This window comes from Danio rerio, chromosome 9 (assembly GCF_049306965.1).
Source record: "Danio rerio strain Tuebingen ecotype United States chromosome 9, GRCz12tu, whole genome shotgun sequence".
Classification (NCBI taxonomy): domain Eukaryota; kingdom Metazoa; phylum Chordata; class Actinopteri; order Cypriniformes; family Danionidae; genus Danio; species Danio rerio.
The window spans coordinates 26,513,354-26,528,224 of record NC_133184.1 but is presented as its reverse complement, the minus strand read 5'-3'; the positions used below and the strand labels follow the sequence as shown (position 1 = coordinate 26,528,224).

The window sequence follows — 14,871 nt, the reverse complement described above, 5'->3', positions numbered from 1 at the left end:
CCATATAATTACAAAGCTCAACCGTGTCTCATAACGAGGCCTGTCATTGATATTTATTTGGAGAGAAATGGGGTCCTACTTTATATGCTAAACATGGAGTCACAATGAGTTTGCACATTCCCTGAGCTGGAGACACTAATGGCTTGCTGTAGCCTAATGAATGATACATTGAACCATGGCACAGCCTCAGAGACAGAGAGAGGGAAATAATCAGGGAAAGACAAAAAAAAAAATGCCCTCGAACACTCTTTCACTTCAGTAAAGGCAAGGAGAGGACATGACCTTTGAGGAATCCGATGCAAACCGGTTGGTGAAAGAGCTTTTTTCTCTCTCTCTCCTTTGTTTCTTTCTCTTGTGCTTTTTCTCTCATTAGTGTCTTGTAATTAGAATTTGTTTACTGATCAGCCATGCATTATGTGACATCGTAGTTGTGGAATGAAGCTGAAGATTACAAGAACAGCGCAGAGACCACAATCACAGTGGCAAACAAACAAGCCTGAATCTCTTTTACAGGCTAATTATTGAGTTAGAGACTGCTGCGATCCGAATAGATAGAAAGAGTGTGAGGCTATTATCATATAGTGTGCTGTTTCTCAGAAAAAAACATGACAGAGTCAAAAATGTCAATGGGTATTAAACATTAGGGATAACAAGATTGTGATATATTGAGGTAGAGAAAGTACCGATGCTAGCACCAGTGAATTTATGAGAGCTTGTAAATACAAATAAGGCTACTACCCAGCAAGCACGGGACATCAAGATTATGTCAGATTGACATTGTACCCCAACGTCATGAGACATTGCATTTTGTCAGGAAATAAAAATCAAGTAGACGTCAGAACCCAACATCAGGCCAATGTCAATGTTCAACGTCGGACAGATGTTGCATTTGGGTTACATTCCAACGCAACCTTAAAACAACAAAATATCAACATAAATGATTGGATGTATTCATATTTTTGAATATTGTTATATTCTGGGTAAGGCATAAAACTAAAACTGTTCTTCCAGTTAAAAATTGTCAGGCCAACAAATAACTTAATTGCGACAGGTATCTCAAACTGTCTGTCAATACATTTGAATGTGTATTTCAAATGAGTATATTGTAACAGAATGAAATGTCTGTCACTTGTTTTTCTTATATTATCCATGGAATAATGGAAATAAAAAATGCTGTTCTAATGGCACTACAGGGCACTAGAGGGGGCTGGTCAGACATCTGGAATGTATAATAGGTGAGGGGGTGAATGAAGAAGAGATTCAGTTGTGGTTGAGGGTCTGCATGGTTCCTTGGAGCTACTCAAACGGTATTGTGAAGTCCTATTTGGGAAACTTTGTATTTTAAGCTCAGCCTAAGGACTTTCTTATTGCCCAGATAATGAATGTCTCACTCTTTATCTGAATCTTTAATAAATGTCAGTATTTTACGTCAATATGATGTTGGTTTAAAATATTGGCTGGATGCATGATATTAGTCACTTTCCAACACAACCTAAAAACAACAAAATATCAATGTCATTTCATGCCGTTATTAAACATCAAAATAACATTGTCCTTAGACACTGACAACCTAAATCTAACTTAATATCATTGTCTTATGACATTGTGTGTCTGCTGAGTATAGTTTTGCATTTTTTAATTTTTTTATAATTTTTTTTATAGTTTTTAATTTAATACTATTTTTAAACTTGAAATGTTTATTTTTTTTAATTAGTTTTTAATTTAATACTATTTTAAAACTTGAATTAATTTTTTCAATTAGTTTTTAATTTAATACTATTTTCAAACTCAAATTTATTTTTTCAATTAGTTTTTAATTTAATACTATTTTTAAACTTGATTTAAAGTTTTAGTTAGTCTCATAGATGTTATTTCTCTAAACAGTCACAGAACGAGTGCTTGTTAAATCCTTAATTGATTATAGATTTTATATATAATATTTTGCTGAAAATATTTCATTGTTTCATTTAAAAAATGAGAAAATTAAAATTAAAAGCTGAAAACCAAGTGTGTGTTTTTTTAACAATCATGGCAACAAGATCTTACTAAACATTAAGGTGAAGAAAGTATACTGACTTCATGATGTTCATAATAGTTTTAAATTCTTCAAAATAGTTTTAAAAATGCTTCAAAATCACTCATGTTTTTAACTCAGTCTGGCAGAAAACATAATATACAGCTCCAAACTGCAGCAAAATCCTGTTTCTGCTCTGTAAACACATTTATTTTGTTACTCTCAGCAGATAATGTTTCTCTTAGCCTGCTTGAAATGTAATATTCGCTTAGCAACCGTGATCATATTGAATTGATGCTCATAATTCCACACTCTCCGTCTAATTTAGCCACTATCAGGTTCGGTGTCGTCAGGTTAATGGCTTCATTAGGCCACAAATTGCCACCCTGGGCTGTGCAAGCCCGCCAATTACCATTTTTCATCATTTCCAAGATAAGCCATTGAAAATATTGGCGAAAAAAATTCTAGTAAATCGATTACCTTGGGTTCAGAGTTTTTTAAGTGATAAAAATCTAGCATTTTGCCAGTGAAATGAAGAATGCCAAATACCAAAGCATGAACTCATTTAGCTATTGGATACACGCATATATGATACGCTGGGGACAAAAACACAGAGCAAAACTGTTTAATGTTGCTCATGAGTGTTTTATTACATGCATAACTCTGTAGTTTCTTGTATTATATGTCATAGTGGAATGCATGAAAACATACATTGTGCAAAATGCACATGCTACTACATATATCCTCCATACAAATGAGCCATCTATGCCACTACGAATACATGGTCATGACAGTTTAATCAACACTGAATTAGCATGGACACTAATGAACAATGTGCTTTGTGTTTGGACACCATGCAATAGTTTATGTGAGAAACAGGCCAATTAACTAAATTAAAATGTATGTGCTTCATAAGACTTAGAATATAACCGACAATAAGTACAGACTGCTGTTTTGCCTCACTTTTATTGCATGAGCAGCTGCCGTGGTTGCATATTTTTGTAGGTCATTCCAGAAGATGGTATAACCCTGTTTCTCTCAACAAGGATCTAACAGGAATTTTTATGTTGGCATCTGGATTATTGCAAAATATACAGTCTGTGGCCAGCAACATTTTAGGATTTTTACTCTTTTTGCTAGTCATGATTATTATTATTTATTTTTTTTTTACAAATGAACACATGAATTCCAAACCCTAAAAAATGTTTAAACCTAAGTTTGGATAAAATATGCAAAGAACTCAACCAACAGTTTGAGTTAAGTTTAAGTAAATTGATTACCTAAAATATATTTTTACACAACTTTTTTAAACAACTCAGGTTTTTATTATTATTATTATTAATAATACAATATTCATTCATTTATTTACACAGCGGATGCCCTTCCAGCTGTCACCCATAACTTGGAAACACCCATACACTCTCACATTCACACACATACACTATGGACAATTTAGCTTACCTATACCATAGATTTTTGGACTTGTGGGGGAAACCAGAGCACCCAGAGGAAATTAATACAATAAGCAGAATTAAAATGCTAAATCTAGGCTAATAATGGGCTACAAATATATTCAAAAACATTTTAACTGAGAGTTATTTTTCAAGAGCATGATCAAAAACACAATGAGGCTGTAAAGGCGGACAAGTGAGTAAATGAGATTTCCTGGCAGTCTCTGTAGTCCCATTTGCCACCCCATTAGCCACTTGTTAGCAATTGACTTTTTCAAGCTTTGAACAAATCACAAGGGGGTAATAATAAAACAACCAAAATAATCTTGATCTTGTGTTAACCAGCACTTTTCAAGCATTTAATAGGAAACCTAATAACTTTAGGAGAAGGAAATAGAAATGCTCATATGCTAACATATTAAGGTTTTAACTTTTAAAAAATGCACCACTTTATATCCCCTTGTGTGCTGAAAATAAGTTTGAACAGAATCTTTTTAATAGAATCTTCATCCACATACCAAAATTTATCTGGCCCAGCTCTGGCCCACAAAATCAGCTTTTGCTTGGCCCACATGCTGCAGTGAATTACAGTACAAGACTGGACCAAGCCTGGCTTCCAGACAAAGGACTCTGGGACAAATCTCAGCCAAGTTAATAAATCATAACTGGACTGGAACTGGGCCAGGTATGTTGGATGAAATGAAATGGATAAACCCATGAAGGATTGTGCTTTAGGCACACTATGGGCGTACGTATTCTCGTAGTGACTTGATTGGTAGAATTTGTTTTTACTAAAAAAATTATTTAAATGTATTTTAAATGTGGGACAAGATAGGCTAAACTTATGTGGCCCACATGTACATTTTTAATATCTGGGTTGTCTTGTCTGCTGCCTTAAAGATGGTGCCACCTTACTTTTTCTGTGTTTTTCTTCTTCATCATCATTTTCTTCTTTTTCTTCTTCTTCTTCTTCTTCTTTTGTATTAATAATGTATATATATGCACATATGTATATATGTTGTATATGTAATGTACATATGCAGATATTTGACTGAACTTGTGAATATGTACAGGTATGGATTACTCATGGAGAAATATAATTAAGTATCTGTACAGTTGTGGATGTGGATGTGCATATGTATTTACATTTCACATATGTTTATTCATTATTATTTGCTGGCATGGGAGGGATTTGGGGTTTGTTCTTTAAAATGTGAAAAACTTTAAATTAAATATAAAAAGAAAAAAAAACATGGTGCCACCTCTGCCAATTTACTTACTTACTTATGCCCTCCACCCCTTGCGGGGCATGGGCCGCCAAAGGTAGATCTCCAGAGGATCCTGTCCTGGGCCATTCTTTCTACTTGTCCCCAGGTGTAACCCATCCTTGTGATGTGACCTCTGCCAAACCCGGGCCATATTTGGCCTACATGCGGTATGCCAGAGCCGGATGAATGCTTGCTGTTCCAGCTTTATGCCAAATCGTCACCTTAGAATTATAAGGTTCTATCTGCGTTCTGAATGATTTTGAGATATTGAGCTTCAAAGTTTTTGCATTCTATATAGCAAACAACATGTGTGTAACAGATCTTTTTCATACATGAACATGACAGAGACCCTAAGGGTTCTCTAAATGTAAATGATCAAAGTTCTCTTACATTTGCAAATTGGAGTAAATAAACCACGGTAAATGCAGATAGAACCTTCTCATTCTGAAAAGTAATTTTCCACTTGGAATTATAAGGTTCTATCTGGCAGATCATTCATTGAAGCATTACTTATCAAGAAATACAATAAAAATATATATAGTTTAGTGTTGTAACAATATGTTGATGCTTGTGAAAGTAAAAATTTTGCTTTCTGTAAAATTTATTTCATGTTTTAGGATAAATATTTTTTCTTTTAAAATTAAGCATACAAGGCTGTACTAATTTTTTTTCCAGTGCAGCTGTTAATTTTATCTAATTATTATGTTCATATTTATACAATTTTATGCTTTAAATAAATTATTAAATTATATTTATTGAATTATATGCCCCATGAAATAAATTAAGTATTTGCCCTTCAAGGCTTAATATTAAACTTAAAGACTTTAAAAGAAACAGACAATGAGCAAATGAGTTTAATAAACACTGAAAAGTGTTTAACTGACTATATATACACAAATAAAAGTATTTTACATTTAATATACAAATTTTTAAATATTCAACAATATAAAATTGAGCATTTCATCTCAATGTTTGCAACGCGTTGGCACAATGGGTAGCACGATTGTCTCACATCAAGATGGTCGCTGGTTCGAGCCTTGGCTGGGTCTGTTGGCATTTTTGTGTGGAGTTTGCATGTTCTCCCCGTGTTTGCATGGGTTTCCTCTGGGTGCGGTTTCCCCCACAAGTCCAAAGACATGCGGTACAGGTGAATTGGATAAGCTAAAATTGGCCACATAGTGTATGTGTGTGATTGAGTGTGTATAGGTGGTTCCCAGTGTTGGGTTGCAGCTGGAAGGGCATTCGCTGTGTATAACATATACTGGATAAGTTGGCGGTTCATTCCGCTGTGGCGACCCAAGATTAATAAAGGGACTAAGTTTAAAAGAAAATGAATGAATGAATGTCAAGAAATGCTTCTAAATCATTACATTTACACACATTTCAATTTTGTGTGGTGTGGCATTATTTAGTCGACTCTGATTTTGTGTGATTTTTTTTCTTTCTGGTGTTTCCTGCTGTCAATGGAGCAGTCCGGCGAAATGACAAAGAAAGCTAATCCTAATTGGTCCTCGTGCATGCATTAAAAATGCTGATTGGCTTACAGATAGAACCTTATAGAGCCAAGAGCTCAACTTTGTAGATACACCTTTTTTGTTTTTTAAATAAAAAAATTTAAAAAGTAAACAACGTATAAAAACACATCCCATAATGTAAATAAGTTGCCATTTAAAAAAGAATATGTGAATAACTCAGTTTTGACAAAAATGTCAGATAGAACCTTATAATTCTAAGGTGACGAAATCTGGGCCAGAATTCTTTGCTACATGGAAAGGAAAATAATTATGTCAATGTCAATTGTATTTATATAGCATTACTAAACAAAACCAAAGGTTGACCAATGTGCTGCACTATACAAACCACAAAGTGAAAAATTACAGCTAAAACAAACAATTCTCACTGATAAAATGCCAAATCAAAAACACTTTCATTTTCAATAATTTAAAAACAGACAGAGCTGAAACAGATCTAACACAGAGGGGCATAGCATGCCACAATATAGGACCAGCTACTGCAAAACTTTGGGATACATAATAATTTCTGGTTTGATGACCGGAGAGACGGACCAGGCTGATGTTCAGTCAAAAAGTCTGATAGATAAGAAAGTGCTAAGCCATAGTGATTTAAAATAGCGATTCAAAATATGATGAGTTACAGTAGTCCAACCTAGAAGTAATAAAAGTGTTAATTATTTTTTCAATTTTTTTTCTAAATAGAATAGGTTTGGGTGTTTTTAAAAGTCGAAGCTGAAAAACGCAGGATTTGACCACTGCATTTATCTGTTTATCAAATCTCAAGCCATCATTAAAGATAACATGGCACTTGTACTTTGATCTTAACTGCCAGTTTATGGTGACATAGATCATCTCATTTGTGAGCAATATTCAGATACCATTCATTCTATATTACTCTTTATGATTACATAAAGAAATTTATACTATATGTGCTTTATATTTATATATATATATATATATATATATATATATATATATATATATATATATATATATATATATGTATATATATATATATATATAGGCGAAGCAGTGGCGCAGTAGGTAGGCGCAGTAGGACGCTTTCCGCTTGGGTTTCCTCCGGATGCTCCGGTTTCCACCACAGTCCAAAGACATGCGGTACAGGTGAATTGGGTAGGCTTAAGTCAGAATTATTAGCCCCTCTTTGATTTTTATATATTTTTTAAATATTTCCCAAATGATGTTTAACAGAGCAAAGAAATTTTCACAGTATGTCTGATAATATTTTTCTTCTGGAAAAAAAAAATCTTATTTGTTTTAATTCAGCTAGAATAAAAGCAGTTTAATTTTTTTTAAAGCCATTTTAAGGACAAAATTATCAGCCTCTTTAAGCTGTATTTTTCCCAAATAGACTACAGAGCAAACCATCATTATATAATAACTTGCCTAATTACCCTAAATTGCCTAGTAACCCTAATTAACTTAGTTAAGCTTTTAAATGTCGCTTTAAGCTGTATAGAAGTGTCTTAAAAAATATCAAGTCAAATATTGTTTACTGTCATCATTGCAAAAATAAAATAAATCAATTATTAGAAATAAGTTATTATTATATGTTTAGAAATGTGTTGAAAAAAAAAATTAATTGACAGTTAATAATAGGTTATGACAGTATTTTTACAACCCTCTCCGTCAAAATGACGGACAATGACTTACGCAAACTCTGATATATATATATATACATATATATATATATATATATATATATATATATATATATATATATATATATATATATATATATATATATATATATATATATATATATATATATACACTCTGATTCTTCAGTCTGTCTCTATCATCAAAATACCATTGGAGAATTCTGCGAAAACAAGCTTATTGTTGGCTGCAAGCACAAGGAAACCAAGAGAGAAATTCTAATGACCAAAGCAAACTCTACTAGCTTCTGCTTCCTCTGCTTTTACTTCACAAAGACTTTGTCTTATTCAGGCATTTCCTGAACAAGTTTTTTTTTTATCATAAGAGCCTATGGAAGTATGGAATATAATATTATTGACTTCATCACCGTACATCTTCATAAGTGGATTGTATTGCCTTTCTGTTCTCTTATTTTAAAGTTGCACTGGGGTGCCAAAACAGCATGCATTGTGGGTAATGACTGGCAATATATCTGATTGGGTGATATGGGGCAGCTTTTAAAGGGGACGGTACATCAGTGGTTGAAATGTTTTTCTAAAGGTTTCATAGTAATGCCAATAGCTGGTGACAAGTGACTGCTTTGTGAGAGAGTAAATGTCTTGTCATGACCCTGCATCCCACTGTTCCTTATTCTATACTATAGAGAAGACAAAATACAATACACTACTGTATACTGTAACTGAACCCAGTAGTATGCCTGAATGATGTGATGGTAAGTACCATGAGGTTACATTCTCCCACCAGCCTCAGACTTGATGGGATGTATTGAAGGCAGGAGCCTGTAGAACCTGTGGCTGCTATATGCTGTAAGCCTTAATGTCTTAAACCTGATACAACCTGAAGTTTTAACTGGAATCCAATGCAGATTAGAATACAGATTAGTGATGGGTCGTTCTTGAAAGATTCATTAGTTTTAAATGAATCTTTTGTATGACTTGAGAACGATGAGTCCTCAAAGGGAGTAATTCGTTCATGCACACTAGCACATTTGTGCAGGTGGAATAGTTTCTTTTTCGAGTCTTCGATCAGGTTTGAGTCGTTCGTTCATCACGTGAAAGACACGTTATTGGAAATAGAAATACAGTGGAAAGTAACCACAATTACCCTAGTTTATCGGAATAATGCCAACTTAGTCGGAACTACTTGTTCTTCCACCTGAAAGTCATGTGTGTAATATGGCACCATACAACTGCAGAGCACGCTAGCCACTCAGTCAGTCCACGTATTGATAAGTCACGCAATCATTGGATATAGGTGACCGCAATCAAAATTTTGTGTGGAGCTACTTACATAAATTCAAACAATGCTGTTTGTGACACGTGTAACAAAACAGTCAGGTACTATGCACTGACCATAGGCGGTCAGAAGAGGTGGAAAGGAGAGGTACAGGTGCTGGGGTAGGACAAACATCGGTTGTAGAGTCCTTAGGTGCAGCCGGCAGGCACTATCCAGGTACAGAGGGAGAAAATGTGGCAATGTGGCTGTATTTTGGGGGCTTGTGTTTTTGTGACAATGACAAAACAAAAGAAAAAGGTTAAAAATCTTCAGGGGGACCTGATTAATGTGCCATTAAACTAAAAGGTGTGAATGTTTATTGTTTTATGTTAAGATGTTCAGGCAGGCATTTTAACATATACATGCTCAGATACTGTCAATAAATATGTAAGTTGGCTCTTTTTTGTAGTAGCATTTGTACAAGAATTATTCATCAATAAACAAGAAAAACCCGTAATATGTCTTGTATTCAGTGCAAAGTGACATTTTTAAGTACACTACCTGTTACTTTAATTTACCAAACAGTAATTTTTGGGAAAAGTATTGGTAACGGACCGGTTTCGCCGAAACTCGCCTTTATTTTACTTGGTATCGGATTGGATAAGAAATCAGTGGTATCGCACATCACTACATTCTAGTAACAGTATGAATGTTTATAGTGTGATCAATGCTGGGTGTAGTTGTAGATGAGATTGGAAGCACTCCTAATATTTGAATAATATTTTGTCAAATTGAATGAAATAACCCAAAAAAAAATTTGTTCATTTCACTGAATGACATTAAAAGGTCAGAGTCATGGGCTTGCTGAAGACCTGTTTTGCTGCAGTATTTAATTTTCACAATGGAAGTCCAGTCAGAAGAGCATAGCAATAGTGCAGTTTAGACTGTGATTATGAATGATAAGGGAAAGAAGTGTTGCTTCTGTGGGAAGGGCCTGTTTTTCCTAATATTATGCTGCGTGATTGTGTGGATTGTAAAGGCCAGTTGGTCATTAAAGATTAGATTCCAGGCCAAACTTCATGGGACAATTGTGGATAACCCTAGCTAGATGGTGAACTTGTACAGCTGGAAGATGAGAAGCTGTGTCTTTGCCAAGTTGGGTTGCAGGTGATGATCTTTCATTCATGCCAAGATGTCTGGCAGGCAGTCTGAGTGCCATGCAGCTACTATTGGATGGCCTGGATGAGATGAAAAAGAAAACTGTGTCATCAGCAATGCTATGGGAAGCCATATGCCATACTGTATGTGCATGAAGCATTACAGAGGTTTACATTTTCATCATACTGTAATATATTCACTCTCACAGTACCTTTTTTCAAGAGTTCACATTTAGCTATTGCTTGATATTAATTTGCAGATTTGGCATGTTGTCCCAGGAGATAACTCTGAGCTCGGAGATACTTGAGCCCAGGGCTCCTGCCTAGTCATGTAGCATGGCAGGGGGAGCTCTCGAGACCTACCTGATCTCGAACCCCCTGTCATGCTACATGACCAGGTCTCGAGAGCTCCCCCGGTAAAAGGTTCTTCAAAAACGAAGATAAGGAAGGTAGGATAGATGGGCTTATTGGTGTAGCAATCATATCTTATTGGATTCGCAATGAGTATTAATATGATGTCCGCCATAATCAATCATATCATGTGCTCTTTCGAATTTAGTTTATAAAACTTGATTAAATGTTAATAATATGTTATCATTTAGATACTAATATTTGCACTCCATACCACCCCAGTGACAGTTTCTGTACCGTTTTTTCAAAGAGAATAGTGTAAATGAAGAAGAGGAGGGGTCCAAATACTGATCCCTGAGGAACATCTGTGACCAGCTGATGAGCTTTGGAAGCCTTCCACTTACAGACAACACTGAAAGACTGTCTGCAATGTAAGATTTAAACTAGTGAAGTTCTATACATGTTATACAGAAATATCTGAGTCAAAGACTGCAATCCAGCAGAATAAGAACTGATTTTAATTAAAAGTATGAATGGTTTGTATTACTTTACGTTGTAGTTTTTTTTTCCGGCGGTTGTCTGTAAAGGACTTCCACCTTTCTTTCATTCTGTAGATTTTATCATTCAATCGATTGCCAATTCCTGCCTTTTTCTTTTCCCCTTCTGTAACTCTTCTGTGGGATTCAAGGCCTGCAGTGTGGCTCATTACCACTTGTGCCACCAGCCTCAATGAGCTCCCATGGTTCTCGTCTCCACCTCACTCATTAAGAATGTCACAGAAATGTAGCACCTATAGAAGTATTGCATCTATAGAATCTTCTGAGGCAAGATTTTCAGATAATCAGATAAAAAATCCTTACTGTACTTATGTTCTTGAAGGACAAGCCAAGTTCAGCAAGTATTTAAGTCAATTTTCCACACTTTATGACCCCTCACCTTGAGATTCTTGTATCCATGGCAACACACCAGTTGGGAAGACAGAAACTAGATACAGATCATTAGAACCTGCGTTTCCGAATGTGTCCCGTCTCCATAAAAATGCGGTAAACAACTTTTAAGGGCTCAGTGGATTCCGTCATGCTGCGGTCCTCTGTCTCCTAATGAGCCACCTGTCAATACGACTGCTATCTAACGCACAATTACGCTATCAGTCCTGACACAAACAGCGGGCCAAGCATGGGGAGAACAGGAAGATGAGAAAAAGGGAGTGAGGGCTTGCGTTTGTCACATGTGGGACGGATCGTGACGCATAAAAAACAGAACATTTGGAAACTACCTCAGAGTGACTTTTTCGGTTTCTCTTACAGCTGTTTGGAAATCAAAAGCTAAGACACACTGACTCGCTCCTCCATCTCTTCGTTTCTTTCTCTTCCCTTTCCCTCCGGAGGAGCCTGAGGCAGGAGAACAGGTGCAATCCCATTCACCGTAATGCAAATGTGAACTTTACAGCGGCATTGTGGCTCCTCAACTACGCTATGTAAAATCACCCCATTGGCAACTCTCTGCCTCTAATGAGCTGCTTATCATCCTTGAGAAAAATAATGAGGTTTCTTTAAACACCACCACCTGTCCATCTCCAGCAGATAAACAGGGCAGAACCTCATGCTGTGGGCTGGTGCAACAAACGACCACTTCTGAATTTCTGAATTGTAAATGGCTCTTTGAACACACAAAGCAAATGAGCTGCATAACAATGGAGAGGTAATTGTGTGGAAATAATCCATGTGCATTTTCATTTGATTGTGATACTGCGAGAGAAGTGTGCAGACATGTTTATGGACAATATTTATGCAAATTCTGAATAGTTAGCAGGTTATATGAGACTGCTTATTAAAGATTTAATCAGATTTGTTTTTTAAAAAAATATGTAAGTCAGATATATTCAGCTCAGCTTGGATGTGAACAAATAATAAAATCAGATCCATTGGTTCACACCAAAATAAACATTTACTCATTATTTCAAACCCATCAGGCAATATTTCATTATCATAACACAAATAGAATGAAACTCACTGGCCACTTTATTAGGTACACCTTACTAGTCAGAACTGCCTTAATCCTTCATGGCATAGATTCAGCAAAGTACTGGAAATATTACTCAGAGATTTTGGTCGATATTCACATGTTAGCATCATGCAGTTGCTGCAGATTTGTCCATGATGCGAATCTCCTGTTCCACCACATCCCAAAGGTGCTCTATTGGATTGAGAACTGGTGACTGTGGAGGCCATTTGAGTACAGTGAAGTCATTATCAAATTCAAGAAACCAGTCTGAGATGATTGGCACTTTATGACATAGCACGTTATCCTGCAGAACCCATCTTCTGCAGGATAACGTGCTATGTCATAAAGTGCCAATGTGGTCATAAAGGGAAGGACACGGTCATCAACAATACTCAGGTAGGCTGTGGCTTTGACTTGATGCTCAATTGGTACTATTGGGCCCAGAAAATATCCTACCCTCACCATTACACCACACGCAGCCTGAATTGTTGATACAAGGCGGGATTGATCCATACTTTCATGTTGTCGATGCCAAATTCTGACCCTACTATCTGAATGTCGCAGGAGAAATTGAGTTGTTTTTCAATCTAACTGCAATGTTTTTCTAATCTTCTATTGTCCAAATTTGGTGAGCCAATGCAAATTGTAACCTTAGTTTCCTGATCGTAGCTTACAGGAGTAGCACCCGGTGTGGTCTTCTGCTGCTGTAGCCCATCCGCCTCAAGGTTGGAAGTTTTGTGCGCTCAGAGATGCTCTTCTGCTTACCTCAGTTGTATCGAGTGATTATTTGAGTTACTGTTGCCTTTCTATCAGCTGAAACCAGTCTGGCCATTCTCCTCTGACCTCTGGCATCAACAAGGCAATTTCACAATTGCTGCCCATTGGATATTTTCTGTTTTTCAGACCATTCTCTGTAAACCCTAGAGATGTTTGTGCGTGAAAATCTCAGTAGATCAGCAGTTTCTGAAATACTCAGACCAGCCCGTCTAGCACCAACAACCATGCCACGTTCAAAGTCACTTAAATCACCTTTCTTTCCCATTCTCATGCTTGCTTTGAACTGCAGTAAATCGTTTTGACCACGTCTAAATGCATTGAGTTGCTGCAATGTGATTGGTTGATTAGAAATTTGCAATAACGAGCACAGTAAAACAGTTGTACCTGATAAAGTGTCCGGTGAGTGTATATTAAGTGATGCTAAAAGTCTCTTCACCCTAAACACAGAAACCCCTCTGAGTCTTATGGATCTCAGTGATGAAGAGATCAAGACTCCATAGACAATGTTCAATTTGAAACGGATGTAGTTTATTAAACCCTCTTTATGAACATTTTGAGCAACATGATTTGATACGATGTCATAATTTTAATTTAGGGGTCAACTAACACTTTTAATAGTAAATTGTTTAATTTAGTGATTTTTGAATGCTTTACATGTCTGCCCTAACAATGTCTTTGAATGTTCTGCTTTGGGGGCTTTTCTCATTAAATATTGACGTGATAAAATAGTGATTAATTTGACTAATTAATCAGCACATCATCTAATTAATTTAATTACAAATTTAAATTTATTGAAAGACCTAATTACATTATTTTAGATTTATTCACGTTCTGTCCGCCACAAAGCTATAAGATCTAGAGTTTTTTTTGTATACCTAATTAATTTTGTGACTGGGATATTTCTAATTGACTGGCAAATTGAGGAAACTTTATATATATATATATATATTTTATTTTTTTTATTTTATTTTTTTTTCCGCCGAAGGCATTAATCAGCATGCAACACTTTTAGTGCTTTTGAATTAGATGCACATATATCTCATTAACTTTGTGTTTATAAAAGCATTGTTTTTGTGTACTAAGAAACACTTTGGACTAGGATTACTGCTTTTTTTTTATCTGGCATGCTCTTTCTCTCTGAATGCAACTTCAAATCAGTCAACTCAAATTAAAGACATTAACTCGATTTCTGAGGAATAACTATGAGACGCCAAATAAATCTGGCAGCAAAACCATCATTAAATCTGTTTCCTTTATGACTGACTGTTAAAATGGATGAGAGCATTTTGATTATCGAGATCACAAATGAAGAATAATGTGAAAAGGCAACAGTCAACCACAGTGATTAACTGTCTTAAAAACCACAGCCTATAACTGTGTACTATAACTGATTATGAAAAAAAAATTACATATATATGCTAATGTTAGAACAACATTTAT

General features: G+C 35.6%; 1 long non-coding RNA gene across 1 annotated transcript in view; it reads left to right on the top strand.

Moving 5' to 3' along the window:
- The first annotated feature begins 1,255 nt into the window (after nucleotides 1-1,255).
- The window catches only part of LOC141376130 (uncharacterized), a 354,504-nt gene continuing 340,888 nt past the window's right edge, over nucleotides 1,256-14,871 (top strand). The window contains exon 1 of the long non-coding RNA XR_012385385.1: nucleotides 1,256-1,307. This is a non-coding gene — a long non-coding RNA (uncharacterized lncRNA). The remainder of the gene's footprint in view (nucleotides 1,308-14,871) is intronic.